The 26,133-nt window shown below is 45.8% G+C and overlaps 1 protein-coding gene and 1 pseudogene across 1 annotated transcript in view; one reads left to right on the plus strand and one right to left on the minus strand.

Moving 5' to 3' along the window:
- Positions 1-334: 334 nt before the first annotated feature.
- On the minus strand, positions 335-20,213 carry LOC126964047 (beta-crystallin B2-like; annotated as a pseudogene).
- SGSM1 (small G protein signaling modulator 1) overlaps positions 19,342-26,133 on the plus strand; it is a 210,490-nt gene continuing 203,698 nt past the window's right edge. Inside the window, exon 1 of the mRNA XM_050745897.1 lies at positions 19,342-19,345. The gene's annotated coding sequence lies outside the window, so the exon portion shown is untranslated. The remainder of the gene's footprint in view (positions 19,346-26,133) is intronic.

Consider the following 26,133-nt stretch of genomic DNA (forward strand, 5'->3'; position numbering starts at 1 on the left):
TCATGTTTGTAATCCCAGTACTTTGGGAGGCTGAGGCAGGCAGATCACAAATGTTCAGGGATCCCAAGACCAGCCAGTCACTCAAGAGGCAAGGGAATTGCAAGTCAGGTGAAGAAACAAAGGCTCAGAGAGGTTGGGTACTGTGTCCAAGGTCACACAGTTAAGAGCTAAGCAGCTGCAAAGAACCATAAGACTCCCTAAGGGTTCTGTTGCCCTATTCCTAGCCCAGATACTTGCCAATTCTTATTTCTATCACACACACACACAGGCGCGCGCGTGCACGCGCACACACACACCCCCCAGCTGCCAGGGGAGATCAAAGACCCACAGCAGACAAGTTGCAAGTCATACTTCACTCACTCTCTGGTTGGTCTGGAAGGTTCCTGGGCAGCAGGCCTGGGTCCTGGGAAGAAGGCATGGTAGGGAGGGCACTAGTTGGAGGAGTGCAAGGCGCCAACATTGGTACCACTGCATATCGCGGACGTGGCACATGGACTGTACCTGGGGGTGACGTGCCCCGAAGTCGCTGCTGTCCTTATAGTCTCCCTTCTCCAGCAGGTACTGCAGCCCGCGGTAGCCGGGGTACTGGTAGCCAACCCACCTGCAGGACCAGAGGTGAGGGGAGGGTGAAGCGGGGGAACAGGAAGAGAAACGAGAGAAGAGAGGGGAGAGAGCATCCATAAACCACTAGGAAGGGTGAAGCCTGCCAACCCTTGCCACTTCCCAGGAGTAAGCAGGACACCCTTTCCACCCCACCCTTCCAGCACTGAGCCTCTGCTTTCTTCCTTCTCTTAATGGGGAGCTCACTGCCTCCTGAAGCAAATTTTGACTGAAGGCCTGGTACTGGGGTCAGAGCAAGGGGGTGGTATCTTAAGCTCACTGAAGTTTAGAATAAGTCAGACCTTTGAACCATCTCCATCCACTCCTATTCCACCTCCAAGCCCAGCTGCAAGGCCAAAGAGTTGGGGAAGGTTCCAGGGGTCTTCTGATGAAAAGAGGTTCCAGGGGCTACTTAATGAAAGTACTGGTCTTCTCTCCAGAAAATGTCACACAGGCCTGGCCTGCAAGGACCTGCCTGGCCAGTCTCTATGGACATATCCAGCACTACCTTCGCATTCTTACGCTCCCACATCTCTGCATTCCAGCCAGTGGCCTTTGTAGAGTTTCTCAGACCTACCAGGCTCCCCCCATATGCACCACAGGGCCTTTGCACATGCTGCTCTCATTGTCTGGGACGCTCTTCCTTGGCCTCTTTACCCCCGCAATTCCTACTGTTCCTTGAGATCTCAGCTCAAGAATCTTTTCTTCAAGGAAGTAGCTTAGACTTATGTGGATTCTTAAATTATTAACAGCTGCCCCTTCTAGACTGTTGGCTACACAGGGCAGAAGCCAGATCTCTTTAATCTCCTTCACTCTGGGCACCTAACACAATGCCTGGCATATGACAGCACTGACAAATTGAATGAATGAATGAATGAAGGGAATGAGGGAATGAAGGGGAACAGGAGCACAGAACTTTGCACACCACTTTAGGAGTTTGACAAACCCCAAGAAGCCAGTATGTTTGGCTAAACTGGTTCTGTTGGGGGGAAAGAGCCTTAATTCGTAGCACTTGCTGATTTCTATGCTGTAAATGCACCCACTGTGGCTGGTTTCAAGCTACCAATGATTAGTCAACCAGTTCACACAAATTCTGAAAATGTAAGAGTCGGTTCCAGGCTGGGCGCGGTGGCTCACGCCTGTAATCACAGCACTTTGGGAGGCCAAGGCGGGCAGATCTTGATGTCAGGAGTTTGAGACTAACCTGGCCAACACAGTGAAACCCCGTCTCTACTAAAAATGCAAAAAATTAGCTGAGCTTGGTAGTGGGCACCTGTAATTGGAGCTACTTGGGAGGCTGAGGCAGAAGAATTGCTTGAACCTGGGAGGCGGAAGCTGCAGTGAGCCAAGATTGTTCTATTGCACTCCAGCCCGGGTGACAGTGCAAGACTCCATTTCAATTTAAAAAAAATAAAAGGTTTTACAAGCTGGTATAAGCTGTTCAGCATACCGCTGCCCAAAGCTCATCTGTGGACCCCCCATGGAATCCAAATTTTTTACCATGAGAAATCCCCCATTGCTGATGGCCAGGGTCGATGTGCCCAGGAACTTCAATTCAGAGGAAAATGACACCTCCTGTTCCCAAACTTAGGGACACATGCGGTCAAAGGCAGCATGGGCTGGTCCTCCTGCTTCTCACAGCTTTCAGACTACTCAACTCATTCCTTCCCTCCTGCCTCAACCTAATCCTCCCTCTGCCTCAACGTGCCCCTCTGACATACATGTCTTGCTCACTGGGGCTGAGATAAAGGCCAAGGTTTCTCCACTCCAAAGGCCGTTTCCCCAAAGGCAGCTCTAGAGAGAAATTCAGGGGCACAGAATTCCCTGTGGGCAGAGAATTCCCATTTACTTTCCAGTGGGAAGCCAGAGGTCAGCAGAGTACACTGATGTGTGCAAGATCACCAGTGTACACAGAGCAGAGCAGGACTTAGGACCCCAGAGTCTCAGTTCCTGGGGCAGGGTGAGCCAGGGCTGGCAATGCGCTTACGTGCCACTCTGCACCCGCACAGATGACACCTTCTCCTGGTAGCCATGGGCGTGGAAGCTGGGGACGTCGTCATCTATGATTTCCATCTTCTTCCCGGTGAAGTTGGGGTTTTCATAGAGGATGATCTTGTGCTCTTGGCTGTCCTATTGGCAGAGGATGTGGGGAAGTAAGTATGAGTGACGGGGCCCAGGGTTGGCCTTCCCACCCCATGCTCATGCCCCAGAGTTGGGATCCCCATGTCCCACACATCACTCTCTGCCCAGTGCACCTACCACGTGTCTATGACAACTGCTGTTGGATCGCAGCCATTTGTTAAGTTTCTACTGGGCCATTTTCATGTAACAGACACTCTGAAATGCTACCCTTTGGGGAATATTTGATTCTGAAATGTCATTTTTTCCTCCTATGCCTCAAGTTTCTCTTTTATAAATGGCAGCTATGATCTACCACCCACTCACAAGTGCACACCCACACACGCACACACAGGCACACACACACAGGCACACTCATAATTATGCCATTTGGCAGACGAGAAAAACAAGGCACAGAGAGGTCAAATGACGTGCTCAAGGTCACAGAGCTGGGAGCAGCACAGCCAACATGGCAACCTGGGTCTGTGGGATGTGAAGTCCAGTGTTCTCCAACCTTCCAGTAGGTCCTGGGAGGAGCTAGACTGGGCTTGGAGGGTTTGGGAGTGTAACTGAGCAGTGATGGGCCCTGTCCCCTCCCCGACAGTTTACACACTCACACACTAGTAAGAATCGGGATCTCAGAAGCACTGAAAACTCACACTGGCACGAGTCTTAAAGAAGAGCTAAACCACCTTCTCCTCCAGTCCTGAACTCAGAATTTCTTGTATTTCTAATGGCTACTGATTATTGAGCAGTGACTCTGTGATGGGAGTTGCCCAACCCTGCGGGGTGGGGGGCACCAACCACGTAAAATAGAATGTGAATGGTGCCCTCTGGAGCATTTCATAGTCTCGTGATTGGAGCCCCCTGGAGTTGCGCAGTGTGAAAACCCTCAAGCTAATAAGCACATTGGAATCTCAGGACAGTAGATACCAATATGCCCATTTTACAGATGAAGAAACTGAGGCTCAGGGAAGTAAAATGACTTTTGCAAGGTCACCCAGGGAGGAGGTTCCTCACCAATCAGAAGGGGCACAATGCTAGAGGGGCAGGCTCCTTCCTGGTCTCAGGACCTCCGGATCCAAGGTGGCAGAGACAGAAAGTAGGATGATGGGCAGAGAGAGGAAATAGAATGGCAGGGGGCTCACCACTTTGATGGGCCTCAGGGAGCTGAGGGAGTCCGTCCTCTGGCTGCTGGACCACGAGTCCCAGCGGGGGTACTCGCCCTTCTCAAACACAAACTGCTCACCCTTGCAGTTGGCCTGTTCATAGCCCACCCAGCTGCCATGGAGACAGAGAGAAAGGGGGCAGGTCAGTTCCACTCCAAGCTTCCTATGGCAGGATCCTGGCTACTCACGTTGGCCCCTGGGGTTCACTCTTGCCCAACCCGGCAAGATGTAGTAGCCCCACCCGAACCTTAGCACGGCAAATCCAAGCGCACAGTCCCCCCAGTTATCCAGAACTCAGTGCTATGTTGCCTTTAACCACCTGGAACACAGTTAAGAAATAAGAAGGCGGTCTAAATAACGGCCCGCAACAAATACCAACATATAGAGGCCATGCACTAAAGCCAATAGTATACTGGTAAGTTAACAGCCAACTCTCAAAAAACAAAACAAAAATTAACACTCTTGATTTGCAGCGTTTGCCAATTTCCATGGTGTAAATGCTCCCACTGTGGCAGATTTCAAGCTATGGCACGGCTGCAAGTGGAGCTGGGGAGAGAGATGCACAGTCAGCCTTCACCACTGAGAACTGACCCCAGAACCCCTCTGTTGTGCCAAAACCCCTCTCTTTGGATCTGTTTCTTCTCTTGTCCCTGTTGTTAGACTCTGCCCAAACTCTGGTTTTGTAGATCCACATTAGAAGAAAAATAGTACGTTAAAGAGGGAGGGATGGCCTTCAGGTCGGGCATGGCTAATAGAGGAAGGCAGAAAACAGAAGAAAGAAAACACAAATCTCAGAATGATTAGCATTCTGGGGCCAGCCAGTGCAGAGGCAAACATTTCAGCAATGTGCAGTAACGGCTGTTCAGAGGAATAATCTAAGTTATTAACGAAAGAGGAAATGTTTATTATCCTCTTTTGGAAGAGTAGTCTTGATCCAGCAATTCTCCTTTAGCAAAGGGTCCTTAGAGAAACAGTTGTCAAGGGGCTGGGCACCATGGCTTACGCCTATAATCCCAGCACTCTGGGAAGCTGAGGCAGGTGGATCACCTGAGGTCAGGAGTTCAAGACCAGTCTGGCCAACATGGTGAGACTCCATCTCTACTAAAACTACAAAAACACTGGCCAGGCATGTTAGCTCATTGCCTTTAATCCCAGCACTTTGAGAGGCCGAGGCAGGTGAATCACAAAGTCAGGAGTTCGAGACCAGCCTGGGCAATATAGTGAAACCCCATCTCTACTAAAACATACAAAAATTAGCTGGGCATAGTGGCAGACATCTGTAATCCCAGTTACTCAGGAGGCTGACGCAGAAGAATCGCTTGAACCTGGGAGGCGGAGGTTGCAGTGAGCCAGTATCGCACCACTGCACTCCAGTCTGGGCAAGAGTGAGATACTGTCTCAAAAATAGAAAAAGACGTTCAAGTGCCCAACTGACATGAAAAAATGCACAACCTCACTAATCAGCGAAGTGCAACTCGGAAACACAATGAGATACCATCCCACACTGGTCAGATGGCCATTTTTCCAAAATTAAAACATGCTGGTGAGGCAGCAGAGGAAAGGGAACACTGCTACACTCTTGGGGAATGTGAAAAAAGGTTCACACTGTGGAAAGCAGTGTAGAGATTCTCAAAGAACTTAAAACAGAACTACCATCAGACCCAGCAATTCCATTACTTGGTATCTACCCAAAGGACAACAAATCCTTCCATCAAAAAGACACATGCTCTCCTGCATTCATGGCCGTGCCATTCACAAGAACAAAGACTTGGAAGCATCCTAGGTGACCAGAAACAGTGGATTTGATTTTTTTTTTTTAATGTGGTGCATACACACCACAAAATACTATGCAGCCATAAGAACACACAATTCTGTCCTAAGCAGCGTGGATAGACCTGGGGATTACATGTTTAGCAAATCAAGGCAAGAACAGAAAACCAAACACTCCATGTTCTCACTATGAGTGGGAGCTAAACAGTGAATACATTCAAACATAAAGATGCAAACAATAGACCCTGGGGACTATCAGATGAAAAAAGGAGGCAGAAAGGGGGTGCGGGCGGAAGAACCACCTGACTGGCACTTTGCTCCCTGCTTGGGTGATGTGGTCAATGACCACAAGCCTCAATGTCAAAGGTTCACATGTAACTAGCCTGCAATTTAATCCAAATAAAAGTTGATCTAAAAAAAAAAAAAAAGAAAAGAAACAGGGTTGCCCCGGGCACAGTGGCTCCTGCCTATAATCACAGCACTTTGGGAGGCTGAGGCAGGCAGATCACTTGAGACCAGGAGTTCGAGAGAAGTCCGGGCAATATGGCAAAACCCTACCTCTACAGAAAGTACAAAAAATTAGTGGGGCATGGTGGTGCACACCTGTAGTCCCAGCTACTTGGGAGGTTGAGAAGGGAGGATCACTTGAGCATGGAAGGGTCAAGGCTGCAATAAGCCAACATCGTACCACTGCACTCCAGCCTGAGTGACACAGCAATAACCTGTCTTAAAAAAAGTAAATACATAACAGGATTAGGATATATTATAGACAGATAGGTGGATGATAGACAAAACCTACAGTTATCCAGGCAATCATGGACTGGCATAAACATAGAAAGACAACTGAATGGACAAAATGAGGCAGCCAGGTAATCAACCCAAAATTGTATTTAGGGCACACATTTTTCAAAATCACACCAAAGGCACGACAATTGAAAAAACTGGGTAAGTCATGTGCAAAAGACTGAAATAGCACCCCCATGTTGCCCAATACACAAAAAATTTACAAAAAATAAATTGAACAGTTAAATTCAATCCTGAAAGCAAAACACTCCAAGGAGATAACATGGGATAAGTGTATGTTTGGGGGAAACTTGACCCTGTGTACACAGGTTGCAAAAAGAAAAAAGAAAAGGAAAAATTAGGGGGAAAATATGCATAGACAATAAAATGGCTTAACGATCTTTTTTGGATGGCACACTGAAATCACTGCTAACAAATGCAAATGCAAACATGAGAGACTAAGTACAACATTAGAGCCTCTGCGCAGGAGAGAACAAATGAATCCAGAGAGAAGACATCCTAGACCATGCATGGTGGTGCGTGCCTGTAATCCCAGCTACTCAGGAGGCTGAGGCCACAGAATTGCTTGAACCTGGGAGGTGGAAGCTGCAGTCAGCTGAGATTGTGCCACTGCACTCCAGCCTGGGTGACAGAGCAAGACTCCATCGTGGGGAGGGGGCAGAGAAAAAACAAAACAAAACCAGCATCGCAAAGATGAGAAGAAAGTTTGGGGAAACATACAGCTGATAAGGCCTTGTTTTACAAAAGGCACAGGCTACTAACACTAGTAACTAGCAAAAAAACTAAACAAAAGAGAAACTAGTAACCGAACCAAAATTGGGCAAAGAGCCGGAATAGATTTTTCGGTCTATAAGACTGACTCTATCTTTACAGAACATGGTTAACATTACTACTTCTGCAAAAAGTGGAAATCAAAACCATAAAAAGCATCTCTTATTTGAAATGAATATGAGAAATAAAAATACAAACACAAAAGCTGGTGTGAATTTCCAGGAAAAAAGAAGTGTTCATAGGAGGGTCAATTACTACATACACTATGGAAAGCAGTTGCAGATTCCTCAAAAAACTCAAAGTCCAGTACTATACTATCTATTCATCCCACTACTAGCTATACAGTCAAAGCAAATTGGTATTTTGAAGAGACATCTGCCTTTCCATGTCTATTCCATCACTATTCACAATAGCTAGGATGATGGAAGCCACCTACCTGTTCACCCACAGATGAAAGGATAAAGAAAATGTAGTACATATATACAATGATATACTCTTCAGCCATAAAAAAAAAAAAAATACAATTTTCATTTAGGGCAGCACCAACAAACCTAGAAAACATTCTGTTAAAATAAGCCAAGCACAGAAAGACAAACACTGCATGACCTCGCTTATGTTGAATCCAAAAACTTAACCTTCAAGAAGCAGAAAGAACAGGAGTGGTCTCCTGAGGCTGGGGAAGGAGGGGAGATAGGAGGGATTGGTTATGGAAACAAAGTTAGTTAGTTGGGAGGAACACATTCTAGTGTCCTGTTCCACAGCTAGGTGACTCTGGTTACAATATTGAATTTTTCAAAAAAGCTAGAAGGGAACAATTTTGAGTGTTCTCACCACAGAGAAATTAACACCTGTAGGAGGGAATAGTTATGCTAAGTACCCTGATTTGATCATCACCAAAAATACACATGTATCCAAATATCCCAGATGAGGCTGGGCGAGGTGACTCATGTGTCAGCATGAATCGCAGCACCTTGGGGGGCTGAGGTGGGCGGACTGCTTGAGGCCAGAAGTTCAAGATTAGCCTGGCCAACATGGCAAAACCCCGTCTCCACTAAAAAATACAAAAATCAGCTGGGCATGGTGGCACACACTTGTAATTCTAGCTACTAGGATGGCTGAGGCACAAAAATCACTCGAACCCGGAAGCCAAAGGTTGCAGTAAGCCAAGATCATGCTGCTGCACTCCAGCCTGGGCAACAGAGCAGGACTGTCTCAAAACAGACAGAAACAAAAACAAGAGTCTCAGATGAGGAAAAAAAAGTCCCAGTATACCCTCTGTTTATGTGCTTTATTATAGACAAAACATTTAAGAAGTATAGGCCAGGCACAGTGGCTCGCGCCATAATCCTAGTACTTTGGGGGTCCAAGGCGGGCAGATCAGGAGGTCAGGAGATCGAGATCATCCTGCCCAACATGGTGAAACCCGTCTCTACTAAAAATACAAAAATTAGCTGGGCATGGTGGCGCATGCCTGTAGTCCTAGCTACTTGGGAGGCTGAGGTAAGAGACTCACTTGAACCCAGGAGGCGGAGGTTGCAGTAAGCTGAAGTCATGATATTGTGCTCTAGCCTCTTGACAGAATGAGACTCCATCTCAAAAAAAAAAAAGAAAAAAGCCAGGGGGTAGGGGGTGGGGGTGGGGATGGGTGGACTCGGTGGCTCACGCCTGTAATCCCAGCACTTTGGGAGGCCATGGCAGGTGGATCACAGGGTCAAGAGATAGAGACCATCCTGGCCAACACATGATAAAACACCGTCTCTACTAAAATACAAAAGAAAAAAAAAATCAGCCAGGTGTGGTAGCACACGCCTATAGTTCCAGCTACTCAGGAGGCTGACGCAGGGGAATCGCTTGAACCCAGGAGGTGGAGGTTGCAGTGAGCCGAGATCACGCCACTGCACTCCAGCCTGGCGAAAGAGCAAGAGTCCGTCAAAAAAAAAAAAAAAGTTTAAATACACAATGTTAATATTAACATGGAACCACAAATAGTCCTGAACATCTAAGGAACCTGAGAAATACAAACTAAGTTGGAGGACTCACAATTCCTGATATCAAATAGCGCTGCAAAGCTGTAGGTAGCCAATATTCCAATATACATGGTCCTGTGATGTGCCACGGTGCTCCAGCTTGGGCGAGAGTGACCTGTCTCAAAAAAGAGAAAGATTATGAGAAAATAGGAGGGAATCATAGAAGTGATAACTGGTTGTTATCAAACATGTACACAGAAAAAAAGAAATACCAGATAGCATAAAAAATACACATCCAAACTGAAATCAGGCAGAAAACCTGAATTGACATCGCTGCAAAAATGCCATAAAATGCACAAACACGTAAGAGAAAAGGTCCTCAACATTACTATTCATTAGAAAAGAATGTACTCCATAACCACATCCAGGTACCATCCCACACCTACTGGAATAAATGTTACTGAAAATATCTTAAAAATGTAAAAGAATGCTGGTGTAGATTTGGATACAGGGAAAATCTCATGCATTGTTGGTGTAAAGATAAATTAGGATATACACTATGGAAAAAAGTTGTAGGCCAGGTGCAGTGGCTCAGGCCTGTAATCCCAGCACTTTGGGAGGCCAAGGCAGGCAGATCACGAGGTCAGGAGATCAAGCCCATCCTGGTAACACAGAGAAACCCCATCTCTACTCAAAATACAAAAAACTAGCCGCGCGTGGTGGGCATGTGCCTATAGTCCCAGCTACTCAGGAGGCTGAGGCAGGAAAATCACTTGAACCCGGGAGGCAAACACTGCAGTAAGCTGAGATCACACCACTGCACTCCAGCCTGGGCAACAGAGTGAGACTCCCTCTCAAAAAAAAAAAAAAAAAAAAAAAAAAGTGAATTCCTCAAAAAATTGAAAATGCAACTACCATACAATCTAGCAATCCCACTACTGGGTATATCTCCCAAAGCAAATGAAAACAGTATCAGAGATCACAAAGCCTCAATGGGGGATAGGATTTTCTTCATTAAATGGTTTTGAGAAAACTGATGTTTATACGAAAAAGAATGAAATACGACCGTTCTGGTATACAATACACAAAAATCAACTCGAAATGGATTGAAGACCTGAACACAAGACTTGAAATTATAGATCATCATCATCGTCTGTAAGAAAAAAGGGGGTGGGGGATGGTAGAGCACTTAAGTTTTGGGGCAACTTGCACCTAGGCTCACAGGCTGGAAATGCAGCAAGAGAAAACGAAAAAAAAAAAAGGCACAGAGTAAAACCTCATCGAGAATGGAATGGCTTGTGAATATATTTATCTTTTAAATTGGGAAAGCGAAACACAGGTAACAAAAGCAAAAACAACCACGTGGGGCTACATCCAACTGGAAAACTTCGGTACAGAAAATAATGAACCAAATGAAAAGGAATCCTACAACTGGGGAAAAATTTTGGGGGAAGCATGTATCTCCTAAGGGACTGTTACAAAAAATATGCAATACCTTCACAGTGCTCAACAGCAATAACAAGATCATCAACCCCAAAGTGGGCAGGGACCCAGCATAGACATTTCTGCACAGGGGACATAACACTGAGCAGCATGGAGAGAACCAGGTGCTCAGCTTCCCCGTCACCAGGGACAACTCCCCGTCAGGCTCGCACCCGGGTGTACCTCCCCGCCCCGGTGGTCGTGACCAGAGGGACTGAAGGGGACACAGGCTTCCCTGAAGGCCGGGGGGGGGGGGTCCCGATGTGTCCCGGTGGCGCGAAGGCAAATTTAAAATTTCATCAAATCCTGGAGGCCGCTGGGATCTTTTCTCCTCTGTCTGAAGCCTGGCCAGGAGGCAGCCAAACACCAGGCCTGGTCCCAAATCCCACCTGGGCCGGGCTTCCCCTTCCTCCTGGGGCTTTCCTCTCTCCCCATCTATACGGGACAGGTTCCCTCAGAAAAAGTCCTCAAACCCCAAAAATACCACAGTCTGCTACACTTGCCACCCTCAAAAGCCCTCAGGGGAACAAAACTCGTGGTAAGACAAATACCAGAATACTAGAAAAGAGGAAAACTATGGAGAAGATGAGAATAAAGGGAACATTGGAGGAACCAAGCTTCTGTACTCACCTCGTAGAAAACAATGCCCCGGAGAAGCTGAGCCGCGCACAGCTCCCGCCTAAGCAGTCAGGGCCACAGACAGGAGCTGTTTTCTCCCTAGGACGGGGCTCCAAGTCGTCCCCAAACCGCCGCGGTGCCCCCTAAAGCGCGTCCTGAAGGAACCGGAGCCGCTTTCCTACTCATTCCGGACGCCACGCCACGCACTCCATGCAGTGTCTGCGATGAGAATACGCATGCGCAACATGTGGGACAGCAAATGCTGTTTTAGCGCCCCCTGCCAGTCAGTGTGGGATGATCAGCCTCAGGGTCGGCATCACCCCACGCCAGTCTAGGTAGGGTAGAAGGGTGCGTTGTGTGACACCAGAGAGCAGGAACTCCCCAACCTATGCATATAGACCTCCCCCTGTGAAGTTTTTTTTCTTTCCCCGGACAGGGTCTCACTTTTTTTGTATTTTTAGTAGAGACAGGGTTTCACCGTGTTAGCCAGGATAGTGTCGATCTCCTAACCTCATTATCCACCTGCCTCATTATCCACCTGCCTCAGCCTCCCAAAGTCCTGGGATTACAGGCCTGAGCCACCACTCCGGGCTGGTACCAGTCTTCTTAAGGCTTTACCCTGAATTCAATGTTAACCTTGTATCGTAAGAGGGACCATATTAACATTTATTTTTTGTTTGAGACAGAGTTTCACTCTTATCGCCCAGGCTGGAGTGCCATGAACGGATCCCGGCTCATTGCAACCACCGCCTTCTGGGTTCAAGCCATTCTCCTGCCTCAGCCTCCCACATAGCTGAGATTACAGGTGCCTGCCACCACGCCCAGCTAATTTTTGTGTTTTAGTAGAGACGAGTTTTCACCATGTTGATCAGGCTTGTCTCAAATTCCTGACCTCAGGTGATCCGTCTGCCTCGGTTTCCCAAAGTGTAGGGATTATAGGCATAAGCCACCGTGCTCGGCCTAACATTTGTGTATCTCAGAACAGGGACTGAAGCAGAAAGATTTATATAACATTCCTAGGTATGCACAACTTCTCATAGAATTTGAATCCAGGCCATTCATTAGGCACCAGGTTCTGTGCTTTTGGCAGTCTGCTCTGCTTCCTTTCTACATTCTCATCTAAAGAAAGGCATTTGCCTGTAACATCAGTCTGTTCCATTTTAAGTGCTACCCACACTGCAAGGTCTTTCTAGGAGGACCAGGCACAGTGGATCACACCTGTAATCCCAACAGTTTGGGAGGCCAAAGAGGATAGTTTGAGGGCAGGAGTTCAAGACCAGCTTGGGCAACTTAGGGAGACCCCACCTCTACAAAAAACTTTTAGAAATTAGCCCCGTATGGTGATGTGTGCTTGTGGTTCCAGATAATTGGGAGGCTGAGGTGGGAGGATCACTGGAGCCCTGGAGGTCAAGGCTGCAGTGAGTCATGAGCATGCCAATGCACTGCCACCTAGGTAACAAAGACCCCATCTCAAAAAGAAAGTCTCTCTCTCTGTAGGGACTAACTCTGATTCAGGTGGCTGTACTAAGCAGGTGGTAAAAAAATTGCATCAAAAGTTTGATCTCTGAGCAGGGCGTGGTGGCTCATGCCTGTAATTCCAGCACTTTTGGAGGCTGAGGCAGGTGGATCACCTGAAGTCAGGAGTTCGAGACCAGCCTGGCCAACATGGTAAAACCCTATGTCTACTAAAAATATAAAATTATTAGCTGCGTGTGGTGGCCCATGTCTGTAATCCCAGCTACTTGGGAGGCTGAGGCAGGAGAATCACTTGAACCCAGGAGGCAGAGATTGCACTCAGCCCAGATTGTACCACTGCACTCCAGCCTGGGCGACATAGCAAGACTCCATCTCAAAAAAAAAAAAAAAAGTTTGATCTGTGCCTCAAGTATTACTAATTTACCTATGGTCTTCTGCCTGTAAGATTTCAACAGCTATCTTTTTTGTAATTTCCTAGGATCTTGCATCCCGAACATAAAAATAATTCCTGAGGAACTGGCAAAGCCTCTGCCGACTCCAATCTGAGCATCCGACACTTCTGGCCCAACAACACTCACCAGTAATCAGTGCAGTCGATATTTCTCCCTGGAAGCAGACCATCCAAAAACTTCTGACTAGGCAAATAATGAGTGTGCATATCAATCAAAGGTACTGCGGTTATTTTATTAAGTTCATTCAAGCAGAGTGATTCCAGTTGGTTAAGCATTTCACATTTAATACAAAACTATTTATTTTGAGATGGAGTTTCACTCTTGTAGCCCAGGCTGGAGTGTAGTGGCTCCATCTCGGCTTGCTGCAACTTCTGTCTGCTGGGTTCGAGCGATTCTCCTGCCTCAGCCTCCTGAGTAGCTGGGACTACAGGCATCCGCCTGTCATCCAGGAGACAAAAATTAACCATGCCTGGCTAATTTTTATATTTTTAGTAGAGACGGAGTTTCGCCCTGTTGGCCAGGGTGGTCTCAAACTCCTAACATCAGGTGATCCACCTGCCTCGGCCTCCCAAAGTGCTGGGACTACAGGCGTGAGCCACCGCACCAGGCCTACACAAAACTTTAAAAATGTTGTGTCGTATTTCTTTTATTTCATATGTGCAACTTTAAATTATTAAGTCACTTGCCACTACTACAACTATAGAAGTAATGGCATATTTACAACTACAAGTTTCATTCACTTTAAACAGAAAACATCTCAATTGAAAGTCTGAACATTTAGCTCACATTAAACATTAGCTGAGATGGAGCTCTTCCTGAAAGTGTTGCCAGAGGCGGGTGGATCACGAGGTCAGGAGATCGAGACTATCCTGGCTAACATGGTGAAACCCCGTCTCTACTAAAAATACAAAAAACTAGCCGGGCGTGGTGGCGGGCGCCTGTAGTCTCAGCTACTTGGGAGGCTGAGGCGGGAGAATGGCGTGAACCCGGGAGGCGGAGCTTGCAGTGAGCCGAGATCACGCCACTGCACTCCAGCCTGGGAGACACAGTGAGACTCCGTCTCCAAAAAAAAAAAAAATAAAAAATAAGAGTTTATGTAGGACAGTTTTATACGAACGTAGAAATTGAACAGAGTACAGAAGGTTCTCAGACCCTCCTCCCCGTTTCTTTTCTTAACCATCTTTTACATGGGTGTGGTCCATGTGTTACAATGAGTGAACCATTACTGATACATTGCTAGTAACTAAAGGCCAGAGTTTGCATTAAGGTTCAGTCTGTGTTTTGGTAGTCTAAAGGTTTTGACAAACTAATAATGCCATTCATTACCATTACAAGATAGTTTTATGCCCTAAACGTTACCTGAGTTTCAGCTATTAACTTCTCTCCCCCTTTTCCAGATCCCTCAGCAACCACCGATGTTTGTACTGTCCCTCTGATTTTTCTTTCCCAGAAAGCTTATAGATTTGGAATTGTAGAGTATGGAGCTTTTTCAGATTGACTTATTTCACTTAATCTACATTTATGACTTTTTCATATTTGTGCCTTTTTATCTCAACGTTTTTTTTTCCCCCCCAGGATCCTATTCGATTGTTTTTATGACTTTTAAGAATCGAGCATGGCCGGGTGCAGTGGCTCACGCCTGTAATCCCAGCACTTTGGGAGTCCCAGGCGGGCGGATCATGAGGTCAGGCATTCAAGACCAGCCTGGCCAACATGGTGAAACCCCGTCTCTACTAAAAATACAAAAGTTAGCCAGGCGTGGCGGCACTTGCCTGTAGTCCCAGCTACTCGGGAGGCTGAGGCAGGAGAATCACTTAAACCCAGAAGGCAGAGGTTGCAGTGAGCCGAGATTGTGTCACCGCACTCCAGCCTGGAGACAGAGCGAGACTCCGTCTCAAAAAAAAAAAAAAAAAAAAAAAAAAAAAAAAAAAAGTGAGCATGAAAATAAATATTTTCTATTATCTACCAGTAAAAGAAAGTTAGGTTCACAGTTTGGGCTCTTGACACAAAGTGAAATAGGAGGCAAATTTAGATCCATTGGATACAACCAATGGAGCAACTTTTTTTTTTTTTTTTTTTTTTTTTTTTTTTTGAGACGGAGTCTCGCTCTGTCGCCCAGGCTGGAGTGCAGTGGCGCGATCTCGGCTCACTGCAAGCTCCGCCTCCCGGGTTTATGCCATTCTCCTGCCTCAGCCTCCCGAGTAGCTGGGACTATAGACGCCCGCCACCACGCCCGACTAATTTTTTGTATTTTTAGTAGAGACGGGGTTTCACTGTGGTCTCGATCTCCTGACCTTGTGATCCGCCCGCCTCAGCCTACCAAAGTGCTGGGATTACAGGCGTGAGCCACCGCGCCCGGCCTGGAGCAACTTTTTAAGTTCCGCCTATCTTGAAAGCTTGCAACATATGAGATATTGCTGTGTTGTCTCTCACAACAGCAATGGGTGACACTGAGTAGAAGCTGTGAAATGTTTTAATAGGTGTTTTCTATCATGTGTTGCTGGAAATCCAGAGGTTTATAAACATGATACACATTTAGAAATGAGTTAGATACCTGAAAAGTCTAAACACTGATTTAGGAGTGTGTATGTTGCAGTCTCAAAAGGGGTCAATAGTCCATATGGACTAAATTAATCTCTGGGTAGCAGATATGTTTGTAAATATAAAATTGTATTAGACATTAGCATCAGTGTAGAACATGCTCAGCATCATAAGATCCAAAACACCAGCACAAGTTTATCCATCATTAGAAACAGTTATCTCCTTCCTAAAATGTCAGAATAGGAGGTAACTGAGATTAAATCAAATCCAAATGTATCTCAATGGTTTATCACTGGATAATATTTCATTGAGCAATGTAACAAAGTTTGTTGGTACATTCACCTACTGAAGGACATCAAGGTTGCTTTCAATGTGGGCAGTATGAATAAAGCTTCCCATAAACATTCCTGTGGACTTTTTAGTAGACATAATTTTTTTTTTTCTCCTGAGACAGAGTCTTGCTCTGTCACCCAGGCTGGAGTGCAGTGGCGCGATCTCAGCTCACTGCAACCTCCGTCTCACAGGTTCAAGCAATTCTCCTGCCTCAGCCTCCTGAGGAGGGAGACCCAGCCCAGACAATTTTTTAATTAAACTGGATAAATACTTAGGATTGTGATCACTTACTTACGTGATAAAACTACCATAAGAATTTGGTAGGATTGCTGGGCATGGTGTCTCACACCTTTAATCCCAGCACTTTGGGAGGCCGAAGCAGGCAGATTACGCGAGGTCTGGAGTCTGAGACCAGACTGGCCAACATGGTGAAACCCTGTCTCTACCAAAAATACAAAAATTAGCCGGGCATGGTGGTGTGTGCCTGTAGTCCCAGCTCCTCGGGAGGCAGAGGCAGGAGAGTAACTTGAACCCAGGAGGCGGAGGCTGCAGTGAGCCAAAATTGTGCCACTGCACTCCAGCCTGGGCAACATAGCAAGACTCCATCTCCCAAAAAAAAAAAAAAAATTTGGTAGGATTTACCAGTAAAACCATCTGAGCCGTTTTTTTTTTTTTTTTTTTTTTTTGGAAAAGTTACTAATGATCGATTCAATGTCTAAAACTGATACAGGTCTATTCAGTTTATCAATTTCTCCTTGGTGAGTTTTATAGTTTCTGCCTTTGAAGGAATCAGTTCCTAAGTTTATCAAATTTGTGGGCATAGATTTTCTCAAAGTATTCCCCTCATTGTCTTCTCAATGCCCACAGAATCACAAGTGATGACTTCTCTTTTAGTTATTAGTACATTATGACTTCCTTTCTTCGTGGTTAGCCTGACTGGAGGTTTATTGATTTTTTTTTTAATCTATTCATATAAATAGCTGTTGGTTTTGATCATTTTCTGTTGATTTTCTTCATTCCATTGATTTATGCGATATTTTCTATTCTTCCGTCTGCTTTTTATTGCACTGGCTCTGTTTTCTCTGGTTTTCAAAAATAAAAGCTTAGGTTATTGACTTTAGGTCTTTCTTTTCTATCACATGGCATTCAGTTACAAATTTCCCTCCGAGCCCTGCTTTGACTGCATCCCACAGATCTTAACGAGGCACGTTTTTATTTCATTCTGTTTAAAATATTTTTTCGGCTGTGTATGGTGGCTCATGCCTGTAATCCAGCACTTTGGGAGGCTAAGGCAGGTGGATTCACTTGAGGTCAGGAGATCAAGACCAGCCTGGCCAACATGGTGAAACCTTGCCTCTGCTAAAAACACAAAAATTAGCTGGGTGTGGTGGTGTGCACCTGTAGACCCAGGTAGTAGGGAGGATGAAGTGGGAAAATCGCTTTGAACCCAGGATGCGGGATGTTGCAGTGAGCTGAGTTCGCACCACTGTACTCCAGCCTGGGTGACAAGAGTGAAACTCCATCTCAAAAAACATGTATGTACTTTTTACAACTTCATTGAGGCGTCTTCTTTGATCCATGTATTTTGCAGAGTACATGATTTAATGTCCAAATACTTGGAGGTTTTCCATTTATCTATTACTGAATTCTAGTTTAACCCAGCCTGGGCGACAGAGCAAGACTCTGTCTCAAAAAAAAAAAAAAAAGAAAAAGAAAAAGAAATTTTACTCATTTACATAAGTTGTGGTATTTTATGGCCCACAGTGTTGCCTTTGCCTTTTTTTTTTTATTTGAGGAGTCTTGCTCTGCTGCTAGGCTGGAGTGCAATGGCGCCATCTCGGCTTACCACAACCTCCGCCTCCCAGGTTCAAGTGATTCTCCTCTCCCTCAGCCTCCCAAGTAGCTCGGATTACAGAGGCATGTGCCACCAAGCCCGGCTAATTTATACTTTCAGTAAAGATGGTGTTTCTCCATGTTGGTCAGACTGGTCTTGAACTCCCGACCTCAGGTGATCCGCCCGCCTCGGACTCCCAAAGTGCTGGGATTATAGGCATGAGCTACCACGCCCAGTAGTCTTTTTAAATCTGTTCTTGGCCAGGCGCAGCTGCTCAGGCCTGTAATCCCAGCACTTTGAGAGGCCCAGGCGGGCGGATCACAAGGTCAGGAGATCAAGACCATCCTCGCTAACGCCGTGAAACCCCATCTCTACTAAGAAATACAAAAAATTAGCCAGGCCTGGTGGTGGGCACCTGTAGTCCCAGCTACTTCGTAGGCTGAGGCAGAATGGTATAAATCCAGTAGGCGCAGCTTGCAGTGAGCAGAGATTGCGCCACTGCACTCCAGCCTGGGCAACGGAGCAAGATTCCATCTCAAAAAACAAAAGAAAAAAAAAAACTCTTTTGCTGAGTCTTTAATATTTGAAGTGGGTTTCTGATAGAGAACACATATTTGCATATTTTTATCCACTCTTCTATGTCTTTTAGCATATATAGACCATGCACATTTAAAGTGATTATTAGTATATTTGAATTATTAGCTGTATTTTTGTAACTGTTAACATGTAACATATTGTAACATGTGATAAACATTTTTTGCCAAGTATTGTGCATCAACGGACTAACAAGAAAGCAGAAAGACAACCTATACTTATACAATGGAACAGAACCTTTGCAAATTATATATTTCACAAGGGAATTCATATCCGCAGTATGTAAAGCACCCCATAACTCAAACAATGAAAACAACCCAGTTAAAAAATGGGCAAAGGGCCAGGCACGGTGGCTCACGCCTGTAATCCCCACACTTCGGGAGGCTGAAGCAGGTGGATCACGAGGTCAGGAGATGGAAACCATCTTGGCCAACATGGTGAAACTCCATCTCTACTAAAATACAAAAAAAAAAAAAAACCCAAAAAACCACACACATTACCCAAGTGTGGTGGCGCATGCCTGTAGTCCCAACTACTCAGGAGGCTGAGGCAGAGGAATCGCTTGAACCCGGGAAGCGGAGGTTGCAGCGAGCCAAGATCAAGTCACTGCACTCCAGCCTGGCGATGGACCATCTCAAAAAAAAAAAAAGAAAAAAAAGGGGGGGGGGAGGGCAAAAGACTTGAGTAGGTATTTCTCCAAACACCTACAAATGGGCAAGTACAAAAAAAGATACTCAACACCATTAGGCATGAGGAAATATGTATCAAAAACAATAGTGAGACACAGCTTCACACTCTGGGGTGGTTGTAGTGGGGGGATAAAAAGGAAAAGTAAAGTAACTTTTCACAAGGATGCCAAGAAATTGAAAACTATGTATTGCTGGTGGAAATGAAAACTAATTTACCCATTGTGAGAAAGTTTGGTAGAGCCTCAAAACTGTAAATATAAAACTACTCTGATCCAGTAATTCCACTGCAAAGTGTATAAATATATATATAGTAAGTGCAGCAACTCAAACATAGATCTATATATCAAAGCTCATACCAGAATTATTCACAGTAGCTAACAGGTGGAAACAAAATCTTGATTGACACCCAGTATCAACAAATAAATGGACAAACCAAATAATGTGTATATATGTAACAGAATACTATTCAGCCATAAAATGAATTCAATGTTGACATATGCTGTTACATGAATGAACCTTGTAAAATATGCTTAATGAAATAAAACAACGAGAGGACAAATACTGCATGTTTTTACTTACATGAGATTCTGTCCGGAATTGGTGGGTTCTTGGTCTCACTGACTTCAAGAATGAAGCTGCGGACCTTCGGAGTGAGTGTTACGGTTCTTAAAGATGGTGTATCCGAAATTTGTTCCTTCTCATGTTTGGACACGTTTGGAGTTTCTTCCTTCTGATCTCGCTGGCTTCAGGAGTGAAGATGCAGACCTTCCGGTAAGTGTCACACAGCTCTTAAGGCACCGTATCTGGAGCTGTCCATTCCTCCCGACGGGTTCGTGGTCTTACTGGATTCAAGAACGGAAACTGCAGATTTCCGCGCCAAGTGTTACAGCTCATAAACGCACTGTAGACCCAGACAGCCAGAAAGTGACGCCCGTAGGTTGCCGCTGCCAGCGAGGGCAGCCTGCTTTTATTACCTTATCTGACCCCACCGACATTCTGCGGATTGGCCCATTTTACAGAGCGCTGATTAGTCCATTTTACAAAGAGCTGATTGGTCCATTTTAACAGGGTGTTGATTGGTGCCTTTACAATCCCTGAGTTAGACATAGAGTGCTGAATGGTGCATTTACAATCCTTTAGCTTGACATAAAAGTCCTCCAAGTCCCCACCAGATTCGATAGATACAGAGTGCTGATTGGTGCATCCACGAACACTGAGCTAGACAGAGAGTGCTGATTGGTGCATATACAATCCTCCGGCTAGACACAAAAGTTTTCCAAGTCCCCACCGGACTCAGGAGTCCAGCTGGCTTCACCTAGTGGATCTGGCTTCAGGGCTGCAGGCGGGGCTGCCCGCCAGTCCCGCGCCACAGCCTGCACTCCTTAGTCCTTGGGCGGTCGATGGGACCGGGCGCGGGCGCCAGTAGGTGAGGTTCCGGCCGCGCGGGAGCCCACCGCAAGAGAGAGGGGGCGCTCGGACGGGGCGGGGGGAGGGTTGGACATGGCGGGCTGTAGGTCCCTAGTCCTGCCCAGCGGGGAGGCGGGAAAATTCGAGCCCGCGGCGCAGGCGGGCCGGCAGTCCTGGGGGACTCGGTGCCCTCTCCGCAGCTGCTGGCCCGAGTGCTAAGCCCCTCACTGCCCGGGGCCGGAGGCGCCGGCCGGGCGGCCGCGCCGAGTGCTGGGCCCGCCGAGCCCGCGCCCACCCGGAACTCCTGCTGGCCCGCGAGCGCCGCGCGCAGCCCTGGTTCCCGCCCATGCCTCTCCCTCCACACCTGCCTGCAAGCGAGGGAGGCGGCTCTAGCCTCGGCCAGCCCAGAGGGGCTCCCACAGTGCATTGTGGGCTGAAGGGCTCCTCAAGCCTGGCCAGAGCAGACACTGAGGCCGAGGAGGCTGAGAGCGAGCGAGGGCCGCCAGTACGTTGTCACCTCTCAAGATGTCTAGAATAGGCCAAATTCAAAGAGACGGAAACTATAGATGACTAAGGGAAGGAAGGAGAGAAGAGAGGGAGTGTTTTGTTTTGTGATTTTTTTTTTTTTTTTTTGAGGCGGAGTCTCTGTTGCCCAGGCTGGATGGAGTGCAGTGGCATGATCTCCGCTCACTGCAACCTCTGCCTCCTGGGTTCAAGTGATTCTCCTGCCTCAGGCTCCTGAGTAGCTGGGATTACAGATACCACCATGCCTGGCTAATTTTTGTATTTTTAGTAGAGATGGGGTTTCACCACATTGGTCAGGCTGATCTCAAACTCCTGACCTTGTGATCTGCCCAGCTTTGCCTCCCAAAGTGCTGGGATTACAGGCGTGAGCCACCACGCATGGCCTAATTTTTGTATTTTTAGTAGAGGCGGGGTTTCACTATGTTGGCCAGGCTGGTCTTGAACTCTTGACTTCAGGTGATGCCCCCTCCTCAGCCTCCCAAAGTGCTGGGATTACAGGCATGAGCCACCACACCCGTACGAGGGAGATTTTTTTGTGGGTTCAGAGTTTATATTGGGTCTGATTAAAAATTGAGTGGTGTAGATACTGGTGGGTACAGTGTTGTGAATGTCAACAGTGCCACTGAATTAGACACTTGCAAATGATGAAGATAAATGTGATGTCTATTTTACCATAAAAAAATTTCAAAAATACAATAGAAGATATATGCAAGAGCAGCGGCTGTAGATTCATGGAAACTGAATGATCCCATATTATTTCAAGAAATGTAGGAATTTGCCTGGGCTTCAAAACAGACAAGAGGAGTGATGAGATGCACTCATTGAACCATACAGTGTTTTTCTGTATTAACTGGTTCTTAAGGTGACAGTTTCCCATTGGTGAGGTTGCGCTAGCTAGAAAGCCAAGGCTCTTACTTTCATGTCTTCCTGCTCCTCTCCTTTGCCTTCCTTCACCAAGGAGAATAGCTCAGCAGCAGCACAGTCCACACTTGTTAACCACCCACCTCCCTACACTCCTGCCCCAGTCCACATCCCCCAAAGCTCTCTGCAGGATTCTTCAGCAGCACCAATGGACTGTTGCTCTGTGTTCTTTTAGTTTCCCCTGAGAAGCATATGGAGGACACCTTATCTATGCAGGTGAGGTGCACCGCTTTGTCCGAAAGAAAAAACGTTTATTGGTTTCTTACTTTTTTTTTTTTCAACGGAGTTTTGCTGTCACCCAGGCTAGAGTGCAATGGTGCCATCTTGGCTCACTGCAATCTCCGACTCTCGGGTTCAAGCGATTCTCCCCCCAGTCTCCTCAGTAGCTGGGATTACAGGCACCCACCACCATGCCTGGTTAATTTTTGTATTTTTGTAGAAACAGGGTTTCACCATGTTGGCCAGGCTGGTCCCAGGCCAAGAAGCCTCTCTCATGTCCTATCTTCCATTTCATTGATTCTTTCCTTAAGTTGTGTCAAACATGCTGCTATACCCATCCTGAGCTATTTCAGTTATGTTTTTCAGTTTTGGAATCTCCAAATTGGTTCTTTTCTACAATTTGCTCAACATTTATATTTTACTTTTTGGAATACTGTTGATAACTCACATGACCTGAGCACCTATGGTTCTATTTCTGTTGTCTTGCTTCCCTTGGCTTTGTCTTATTGTCCTCTTATATTGGTTGTTGTTGACCGAGTACTATATATTGCATGGAAATGTTAGATTGATGACAAAGATGTTATTATCCTGCAACGAGACTGCTTCTGGCTGATGACTGTGGGGTATTAACGATCCAGGTGGTTTAAAGGTAAGTTCTGTTCCTGGGAAGCCTTATCTTTATCAAGCTCCTTACTACACTGTATCCCTGAGAGTCTCAAACCAGAGTGTGCAAGTAACCTACAACTCTCCATACTGCTGCTGGACTTCAGTTTTTTTTTTTTTCAAACAGACTCACAAATATGTCAAAACAAACCTGACTTCTCACTCAATGGCCCCTTCCAGAATCTGTGGCATAAGAAGCAGTCCCAAATACCAGGGTCATATTCCTGGATTTCCTTCTGCCAGATATTGGCACTGTTTTCTCTGCTTTTCCATTCCTTTTGTTAAATATAGTGAACCCCAAGTTTCTCTTCAGAGAATCAATATGTCACTATGTTCAGCTCTTAGATTCTCCATTTTAAAGTTTAACTTCCTGGTTCCCTTTGGCCACTTGTTTCTAGTTTCGGTAAACAACTTTCCCACCAGTCTTAATCAGTAGTTCGCATCTGTTCCCCTGGTCACCTGCTCCATCCTGACTCACCCCTGGTCACTTGCTCTGACCTAAGTCACCTTTAGTTACCTGTTGCTAACCTTCCTTCTTTCCTTCCTGCCAGACTACTCACCCTGCCACTCCAGTTCATACTCCTGCTCTTTTTAAAAAACAACCAATCAGGCCGGGCATGGTGGCTCAAGTCTGTAATCCCAGCACTTTGGGAGGCCGAGACGGGCAGATCACGAGGTCAGGAGATCAAGACCATCCTGGCTAACCCGGTGAAACCCCGTCTCTACTAAAAAGTACAAAAAACTAGCCAGGCGAGGTGGTGGCCGCCTGTAGTCCCAGCTACTCGGGAGGCTGAGGCAGGAGAATGGCGGAAACCCGGGAGGTGGAGCTTGCAGTGAGCTGACATCCGGCCACTGCACTCCAGCCTGGGCAACAGAGCGAGACTCCATCTCAAAAAACAAACAAAACAAACAAACAAACAAAAACAGCCAATTGGAATTAGCTTAGACTGTGTGGTCCAGCCATAGCCAATAAGGGAACAATATAGCAGAAGGGGCCACCTATATCAGGAATAAGAACTCCTTCCTCTCCCCTGTCCAGGTGTGCTCTTACCATTGTTCCATCTGCAATGAGCACCCTTTCTGCAGAAAATGAAAACTGCCTTGCTGAGAAAATTAAATTTATGTTTGAGTGCTATTTCTTTGCAGCACCAGGGAACAAGCATTTTGTTTCTAACACTTTGATGCTGTTCAACATTCTAATATTTTGTCCAGCTTTGAGCTGTATTCAGTGCAAGGATCGATATGTTATTGCCAGAGTCAAGTTCATTTTTTGAATTATTGTATTGCTACTTCATAGGCCAAATAGATTTCTTATGATTTTTTTTTTTTTTTTTTTTTTTTGAGACGGAGTCTTACTCTGTCACCCAGGCTGGAGTGCAGTGGTGCAATTTTGCTTCACTGCAACCTCTGCCTCCCAGGTTCAAGGCATTCTCCTGCCTCAGCCTCCTAAGTAGCTGGGATTACAGGTATGTGCCAGCATGCCCAGTTAATTTTTGTATTTTTGGTAGAGACAGGGTTTCACCATGTTGGCCAGGCTGGTCTTGAGCTCTTGATCTCAAGTGGTCCACCCACCTCGGCCTCCCAGAGTGTTGGGATTACAGGCATGAGCCACCATGCCCAGCCCTGACAGACCTTTAATTAGCACTCCCAACCCTGGCTCAACAATGTGAAACTGAGGTGTTGTGATACATTACATTTTTATCTGTAAGCCTCTGAAATGAGACTTTTCCTGGAAATATTGGATACCCAGCTTCCTTCACCCAATTTATAAAGAACTAATAGGCTAATTGGATATTTCCCTGGTCACAGCAGTATTTCTAGTTATCTTAGAAAGCAACAAATTAGTATATTAGGAAGGCTAAAAACATTTAAAAAATAACAAGAGCCAGTCATGTTTAATTCATGTTAAAATCACTGATTTTAACATGAATAACTTTATTGAATCACATCATCTTAAATTTAACAGTGTTAGGAATAAATGATATATTGTATTTAGAGAGAACATTCAGAAAGTTTTAATACCTACTTTCAGTTTGTTCTTTCCAAGAAACCATTTTTAGACCTCTAGAAATTGATCATTATAAATCAGATTCTAACTTAAGAACACGTTATCTTAGTGTTTCTTAAATTACAGACCCATCTCAATGTTTATTGCCATTGGCAATAACTGCTCAGGAGGACATTACTTAGATTACAATGCGTTTAGATTCTAAAGTCTTTCCATTTTATTTCTTACAAGACCAGTTCAAATTATAAACCTAATATGTAATCAAGCAATTATGTTTCCAAATATACCTTTTCTTGTATATTTGAAGTTAATCCCCACCCCTACACCCACCCCCACAATAACACTATCTAAGAAAACAAAACAAGGCCAGGCATGGTGGCTCACACCTGTAATCCCAGCACTTTGGGAGGCTGAGGCGGGCGGATCACTTGAGGTCAGGAGTTTGAGACCAGCCTGGCCAACATGACAAAACCCCATCTCTACTAACAATACAAGAATCAGCTGTGTGTGTTGGCGCATGCCTGTAGTTCCAGATACTTGGGAGGCTGAGGCAGGAGAATCGCTTGAACCTGGGAGGCCGAGGTTGCAGTGAGTCGAGATCGCGCCATTGTACTCCAGCCTGGGTGACAGAGCAAGACTCCATATAAAACAACAACAACAACAACATTTAAAAAAAAAAATTGTTTCCTGAGTCTAATTAAGGATAGTTTTAGGTGGAGAGAAAAAAGTCCACTTTCAAGAAAAACATAATAGCTCCACTTAAATAACTTACTGAAGACTTTGGATTTTGATCCGGCTAACATAACATACTGGGACCATGCAATAGAATGAATTAAACAAGTTCATTAACAGAGCTTAGTTTTCCTTCTTTGTGGAAAAACCAAATATTTGTGTTCCTAAGCTGCCAATTTTTTGTTTTGTTTTTGAGACAGAGTCTCACTCTGTTGCCCAGGCTGGGGTGCTATGGCAAGATCTTGCCTTGCTACAAACTCCACCTCGCAGCTTCAAGCGATTCTGCTGCCTCAGCCTCACGAGTAGCTGGGATCACAGGTACCCACCGCCACATCTGGCTAATTTTTGTATTTTTAGTAGAGACAGGGTTTCACTATATTGGCCAGGCTGGTCTGGAACTCTTGACCTCAGGTGATCCGCTCGCCTCGGGCTTCCAAAAG

The sequence above is a fragment of the Macaca thibetana genome, chromosome 10, assembly GCF_024542745.1.
Source record: "Macaca thibetana thibetana isolate TM-01 chromosome 10, ASM2454274v1, whole genome shotgun sequence".
Taxonomy (NCBI): Eukaryota; Metazoa; Chordata; class Mammalia; order Primates; family Cercopithecidae; genus Macaca; species Macaca thibetana.